Source organism: Leptonychotes weddellii, chromosome 1 (genome assembly GCF_054177405.1).
Source record: "Leptonychotes weddellii isolate Sample4059 chromosome 1, ASM5417740v2, whole genome shotgun sequence".
NCBI lineage: Eukaryota > Metazoa > Chordata > Mammalia > Carnivora > Phocidae > Leptonychotes > Leptonychotes weddellii.
Window position 1 is genome coordinate 116,345,428 of NC_138369.1, and position 8,408 is coordinate 116,353,835.

Genomic DNA, 8,408 nt, shown 5'->3' on the forward strand with positions numbered 1-8,408 from the left:
GGATCTTGGTGTTTTGGGGGTAAAACTCACCTGGGAAGAAAGTATACCATTAACAATAAAAAAGAAAGGTTTATCAGGCTAAAATTTCCACTGGTGAGATAAAGGGGCTCTAGTTGGAGAAGCGTGGGAATAGTGGCTGAACAGTCAGAATTCCCATATCGCTTCAAAAAACAAGTTATCATATAAGACATGTATGTTACTGTTACTGGGCAGATTGGATTAGTCTTGAGAAGCTGAACTTCTCAAGGTGGGTGGGTGGGGTGCATCTCCTTCAGAAATGCGTCTGTGTGTTTTGTTTTTGTCCAAATTATCTGCTCAGATCAGAGATTGGAGCTGCAACATTCTGTTACTTGTTTTTTATCACACCCTTTAACAGCATTTTGGGATTTATGTAAAAATGTTTTTAGAGAGAATAAATGTGCTTTGATGTTTTTGTTGTTGTTGTTTTGTCATTTGTTAGTTCCTGTTAAAGTTTGTAACACCCTTGGAGTCTTTGGTGAGTCAGATGTTCCATACCCGGTCTGGCTCATTGGCTCAGCCTTACCACCTCCCTGAGCACGAGGGCCTCCTACTTTTCCTGAGTATAGCCATGCACCAAGCCTTTGACTTATCTTTGTTGATAAACCCAAAATCTCATTGGAAGGTAGAGCTTAGGAACATCAAGAGGAGATTCTAATGGTATTTCTTTTCATCTTTAGTCCACAGAGGTTGAATATTACAAAACAAAATACTATCAGTGGGTTGATTATTTGGTTATTTGGTTAAGCAACATGTACGTCTTCCTAAAGGACAGCTGGAGAACCTTTTTCTGTGGTTGACAAGTGATTATTCTGGTAGGAATGTACTCATAGTGTTGAGTCGTTGATAGAGATTGTGCCTCTATTGGAACTGACTGATAGCCCCAGATTGATCCCTGATACTAATGCCAACAATATACTTATGTTAGAAAATTTGCAGAGCACAAATAAAAAAACTGGTAGGGATATATTTTTATATTGTCTTGCATATATTTGCCAGTTAAATAAAACTCAGGGAAGTTAAAGAAGTTATCCATGAACACTCAAATTGTAATGGTTTGATTTGGCTTCTATTCAGGTCTTCTTATGTCTTAATGTTTTTATTTATATTCTACAGTAAAGAGAACTTAGACTTATTGAACAATTGTTTTAAATAGATCACCTCCCTAGGCACTTTATATAAACGATCTAAATTAATTTTAGGGTTAATTGTTTATACTAACTGAAAGAGAATCACCATAGAACCTCAAGGAAAAAGCTGCATTCTCCACGCTCTTACTATTCAGAGTCTGTTGGAACCTGGATTTGATACCAGAGATGGTCAGAGGACAGTTCAGTCAAAGCCTGAAAGGTCAAAATATGACTGACTGGTGCTTGTGGTCTGGTGGCTCTTCTTTTGTTCATCAAAAATGGCTGGTGGTGGATGGTAAACAACACAGACTATGTGTACATAAAATTCAGCCCCCAAAAGGGTGTCTTCACAATAGCAAATGTTCATCGTACTCTTAAGAATCTACCAAATAAAACTTTGAGGTTACCATGACTAAGCCAGGACCTGCAAGCCTGAAAAGACAATCTCCCCTGGTGGGTAGCTTTTCAGAAATGTTTGGCCAGATCAGCCCTTATTTGCTTTAATCTGAGGTTTGGCTTGGCAGTAATAACATGACATTTAGCTTCTAATTAAGAAGATCCTACACAACAAAAGTATTGTTGCATATAAAAAAATAAGGAATAGAAAATGTTTAAGGAATTGAAAATTTGATTTAAAATATAATAAAAACCTGGGTGATAGCAATTTGGTCTTGCTTTTCTTGCTGAGTTTTCTGGTGTCTGGATATTTGAAAGCCAAAGAGCTCTGCGTCAGACCCTTTCAAATTGCTCCTGGATAGAACTCATCCTCCCCTATATTATTTTCCTATTGCTGTGGTAATAAATTATCACAAACATAGTGGCTTAAAACAATACAACTTTTTTATCTTACAGTTATGGAAGCCAGATGTCTAAAATGAGTCCACAAGGCTGCATTTCTTTCAGAGGCTCCAGGGGAAAAAATCTGTTTTCTTGATCTTTCCAGCTTCCAGAGGCCATGTCCATCCTTGGCTCCTTCCTCCATCTTCAAAGCCAGCAAGCAGCAGAGCATGTTCATATTTCCTTTTCTCTATCCCACAACTTCTTGTCACATACCTTCTGTTAGACTCTGACTTCTCCTGCATCCATCTCCTCAGGATCCACCCAGATAATCCAGGATAAACTCTCCACCTCATAGTCTCCGATATCCAAGGTATCATTCACAGGTTCTACACATTAGGGTGTAGACATCTTTAAGGACCATGTTTCAGCTAACCATACGCCCTAAACCTTAGGGAAGAATAGGGAGCTGTTTTCCATTTCCTCAGGCATGAAATGGTGCTGAGATCAGTGGTTTCTCCACCTTCGCTGGGAGGCTTTTTAAAATCCCAGTGGCTAGGGTGCACTCCAGACTGATTACATCAAATCTCTGGGGGTGGCTCACAAGGCATTAGGTATCTTTAAAGCTCTCCAGTGATTCCAATGTGCAACCAGGGTTGAGAACCACTCATTTAGATGTTTCCTTTTCTTTTTGAAGGCCCTCCTGAGGCATAGCCTGGATATATGAAGGTGGCTTCTTTTCACCAAACTGACTTCAAAATTTGAGAAGCAGATGAAAATGTCTAGGAGGATGCATATTTTAATGGCTCAGTATTTGTGAGCTTAGATGGCTTTAGGGTACTGTGGTCGAGGGAACAAGATGAACAACCGATTCTGTAATTATCAAGTTCAAGCACTAATGATTTATATATCCATAGATGAATCTTGTATATGCTGGATATGTAAATTAAAAAGCGCTTCCTTTTTAGAATTTTTCCTGTAACAGTGGGAATTCATTGTAACATTTCACATGCTGTTTAGGCTGTAAATCAATGATACTGAATGTAACCTAATATTCTGGAATTGAAAATGGCTTAATGGTGAATTACATGGATTTGAATCTGAAATAATACCTGCCTCTCTGTGATTGTACTCTTATGTCTTCAAGTTTACCTCTCCACATGGCTGGAAGGCTCTGGTGATTTAGGAGGGCTTATTTTGGTTGAAATTTGGATAATCAGTTAATATATAGTCACTGAATCACCAAGACCTTTAGCCATGGCACAATCTTGACTCCCTTTCCGTGTGGAGGTATATATATATATATATACATACACACACACACATATACATATATACCCAGGTAATTACTCCTAAAAAGAGAGAGAGACAAAGAGAATTGAGATTGTTTTTTACTCTATTGACTGAATATTTGCTTTGCTCGTGGGTTTTTACAGGTTATTTCTACTTCCTAAGATTGGAGAAGATCAATTATACACTGGGCTCTATGAGGAAAAGGGTTTAGGAGGAAGTTCCAAGATGCCATTAACATAAAATGGTCAGTTGGTGTTTATGTTTCGATTCTATAAAGACAACAAGCTGTATTTTTCAGATGAGGACATAAAAGCTAACAAACAACTTTTACCCTACTTCCACATAGAAGAGAAAGTGTGAAAATGTTACAAACCTACTAAATTACTGGATTGCACAGGGCATTTTCATAGGTCATGGGGACAATGAATAAAACATTTGAAATCAAACTGTCCTCCAGATTTATTCTAAAAGTAGGCTTGATCCTAAGTCATATGTTAGATTATTAACAATTTATAATGGTAAATATTTATTAATAATAAATAAACACCAAAATAATAAATAAATAAATAATATTGTGTAATATACTAAATTCCTCAATGATGTTGGACAAAGGAATGTTTTCATTAGCATTTTTGACAAACACCACAAACAAACAAATCCCCCCCACAGAAGGCAGTATATCAATGCATATGTAATAAATAATGATTACCACTTAATGCACTTTAAACAAGTTACTTCCTTTAATTTAATCATAACAATAACTATTTGACATAAATGCAAATAAGACTATTTTACAGATTAGAAAACTGAGAACTAGAGAGATTTAGTAACTCTATCAAAACCATAGAATAGTAAGTGGCAGAGCCAGGAGGCTCACCTAAATGTGATTCTTTTTTTAAAAACTTTTTATTAACATGTAATGTATTATTTGTTTCATGGGTACAGGTCTGTGATTCATCAGTCTTACACAATTCACAGCACTCACCATAGTACATACCCTCCCCAGAGTTCATCACCCAGCCACCCCATCCCTCCCACCCCCCTCCACTCCAGTAACCCTCAGTTTGTTTCCTGAGATTAAGAGTCTCTTATGGTTTGTCTCCCTCTCTGGTTTCGTCTTGTTTCATTTTTCCCTCCCTTCCCCTATGATCCTCTGTCTTGTTTCTCAAAATCCTCATATCAGTGAGATCGTATAATACTTGTCTTTCTCTGATTGACTTATTTCGCTTAGCATAATACCCTCTAGTTCTGTCCACATCATTGCAAATGACAAGATTTCGGGTTTTTTTGATGGCTGCATAATATTCCATTGTATATATATACCACATCTTTATGCATTCGTCTGTTGATGGACATCTAGGCTCTTTCCATAGTTTGGCTATTGTGGACATTGCTGCTATAAACATTGGGGTGCATCTAAATGTGATTCTTAATTATCCTGAAACACTTCGGTTGGAGCTAGTTGAAGGCTTTAACTAACTTTGAAGTGCTGCGAATTCAGTTTAAGAATTCTTAATACCAGACTGAGAGAAAAGAATAAGCATAGCCAAAGCTTTGTGGCCAAGTTGGTTTGTAGGGCATAATGAGATTAGGATGAGAAATTTTACTACCAAGGTGAGGTTTTCAAGACATTTTGGATTTTTCATTTGGAATTATATCATGTGCTTATTTAAACCATCCTCAAGGGGCGCCTGGGTGGCTCAGTTGGTTAGGCGACTGCCTTCGGCTCAGGTCATGATCCTGGAGTCCCGGGATCGAGTCCTGCATTGGGCTCCCTGCTCGGCGGGGAGTCTGCTTCTCCCTCTGCCCTCCTCCCTCTCGTGCTCTCTGTGTCTCATTCTCTCTCTCTCAAATAAATCAAAAAAAAAAAAAATCTTAAACCATCCTCAAGATAATATTGATTACTATTTATTCCACATTGAAAATCTTGATCATTTGGAGGTAAATTAATTTGTTCCATTTCATTTTTAGCCTAAATATAAAATATCTAAATTTTATTTTCATGAATCAGTGTTTCTCAGCACAATTCTTAAATCATAAAGATTAGAATTACCTGCTTGTTGGGCGCCTGGGTGGCTCAGTTGGTTAAGCGACTGCCTTCGGCTCAGGTCATGATCCTGGAGTCCCGGGATCTAGTCCCACATTGGGCTTCCTGCTCAGCAGGGAGTCTGCTTCTCCCTCTGACCCTCCTCCCTCTCATGCTCTCTGTCTCTCATTCTCTCCCTCGCAAATAAAAAAAAAAAAGAAAGAAAGAAAAAAAAAAGAATTACCTGCTTGTTAAAAATATACTTCCTGGATCCTACTTTAGATCACCTGAATAAAACTCTTTAAGGCCAGGGCCTGGGGAAGCTGTCTTTCCTTTTACAAACCCATCAGGTGATTGGTGGTAGAAATTAATTTCATTTGCCCAAAATTTAGATTCTGTAATCACTGCTCATTACAATGATTTAGACAGACAGTACAAAGTAAGACAATAATAATGATATACTCCATGTACTATTTTCCTCTCTCTCCCTTTCCTCACCTTAACTTCTTCCTGCCCTTTACTTCATTCATCTAACATTAGCTGACGCTTCCACAATGTACAGCCATTAGGCTGGCCTTGGATACATGACTGTTGTCAAATAGTTTCGGAGACTCTGCAGACCTCATCTTCCCTGATCTTGTATATTAGAGAAGTCCTGCTGTAAAGAAAATTGTTCAATATTGTTAAATCCAGCATTTTCCAAACATATTTACCTACATATTTACCTCCTCTTCAAAGAGTATCTGTTATCCTGGGGAGCACCTTTAGAAAAAGTGGATATGATAATGACTTTTTTTTTTTTTTTTTTGCATACTAAAATGCAATCAGTAATTGCTGGGATTCTCTGGTCATATATTCATTGCCTTTTAAGAACCACCATTGGTAAAAAGGTAAAGGGTAAAGGACTGCTGGTAGATTATCCATGCCCTGAAGCTTTCTTTTAAAACTTGACCTGTGCTAAGGGAAATAGAGGCAATCCTGTATCTTTGTGATCCTACCAGACCTTAGATAAGGATCCTAACTTAAATATTTCTACTTTAATTAAGAAAAGAGCAAACTCAACCAATTCAACTATTTTGTTATAAATTTAAGTAAATGACTCCATATTGTCATCCTGGTCTCTGTTTCATTGTTCTTTTTCAGTTTGTCTTTATTTGCTTTTAGATTATTAAAGCAACATGTGTACTTAGGAACTCACAAATCAAACAGAAGCATATAAAGTACACAGTAAAAACCAAAAGTGGCTCCTCATTCCTACCATGTCAGTCCAATTCCTTAAGAATGTTTCTGCATTTCTTTCTATATTTTTTCTGTATTGTGTTTGTACACACACACACACACACACACACACACAATGTATCTAATATGCAATATGTAACATATATAAAATAATTATATAATGTTACAAACATGGCATCATATATTCTATGTTACAAACATGGCATCATATATTCTAAGATTGTCTTCTGTCAAATATATTGCCTCAGGTTTCTGAAGTTGCCAAGAAATAGGCCCTTAGGTTCCTAATGCAACTTTCACAATTTTTAGAGTACACTGCCATGCACTAGGTCAGTAATAACACTGGGACCTAGTCTTAAAAGGAATTCACATGAGTGAATGGCGCCCACGCTTCCAGATACCACTTGGTTAGTTGTTAATGTCTCAGCACATTCTCACATGAGAATCAGGCAACTGCTATCAGTGTGCTGCACAACTTTCACAACTGAGTTCTATATAAGCACATTTTTGCAAATCAAACACTCCTTAAATATGTTAGAAGAGATGACTATTTAAGGGAAACCTGGTATAAATTCTATTTTACAACTAAGAATCCTACTGAAAAATAAATAATTCCTCCCTAATTAATGAGCCTGAGTGGTCTGGGTTGTTTCTATCTTCTTGCTGGGATGAACAATGCCATAGTGAACATCCTTATCCTTATATCTTGGGACAGTTGTGCAAGAATATCAATAGATGATTTCTAGCAGTGATATTACCTGCATAGATTAAAAAGCATGGTAATACTCAAGGTTCAAAAGCATATCGAGAAGCAAAAACTAATACAGGTAGTGGAAATGCAAATTGGTACAATTTGCTTATGTCTTAACAAAATTGGAAATCATATATAGTTTTATCCAGAAATTTTGCCATCAGAAATTGACCTATATACCTGCAACTCACATAATGTTATATGTCAACTTTATCTCAATTTTTTTAAAACATGAAATTGACCCTATCACAGGATAGGATAATTTCTCATGGACATAACCTCTTATATTACATCTATATAGTGTAGGGTTAAGAATAGGACTGGAAGGGAACCTAGAAATCATGTACTCCAATTCCTGAAGTCCAAGGAACTTAAATTACATAGTGAACATGTGTCCAACAGAAGAGTAATATAGAAGTTCTGCACCAGCTGCTAGATAATCTAAAAGAAATGGACAATTAGACACATCCTTTTCCCCTCAGGACTCTGTCTTATTGGCCATTGTCACTATATTGCTACCTCTTTTCCTTACTGTGTCTGTCTTTGTGTTGTTTTGTTAGCTCTTTATCAAAGGTGTAGCTCCGGAACACTTTTCCCCAGAAGATAGATCTATTCCATATGACTGAGGGCAGGAGAAAATAGTAGAATGACCAGGATTGGGGAAGTGAGTAAGTGGCCTCACATCTGTTCTGTATGGGATAGGAATTAGAAAGGGTCAGGGGTTTTGGTAGTTTTCTTAGTGATCAGGACAGGTCCTGATGTATAGTGATCTTAGTCGCTCCAGAAAGGAAAAGCATCAGTCATAGTTTTGTGGAACCCACAATGTGAGTCATAAATTTCTGCAGCTGGCATCAATTAATTGGTTATTGAGGCAGATGTTTCACCAAATGATAACCTTGTAGATTTTTTAATACTCAACTTCTTAATACCTGGTACATATAGCAAACAGGCATATATACATATGGCTAGCAAGACATCAAGAGGCAATTCAAACAACAATAAAAGGAAATTACTGAAAAGAAGGGCCATATGCACCCCAATGTTCATAGCAGCAATGTCTGCAATAGCCAAACTGTGGAAAGAGCCAAGATGCCCTTCAACAGATGAATGGATAAAGAAGATGTGGTCCATATATACAATGGACTATTACTCAGCCATCAGAAAGGATGAATAC

At 37.2% G+C, this 8,408-nt stretch overlaps 1 protein-coding gene across 1 annotated transcript in view; it reads left to right on the forward strand.

Annotated features, from left to right (window-relative positions):
• The window catches only part of LOC115940224 (uncharacterized), a 695,973-nt gene that overhangs the window by 388,713 nt on the left and 298,852 nt on the right, over positions 1 to 8,408 (forward strand). The window lies entirely within an intron of this gene.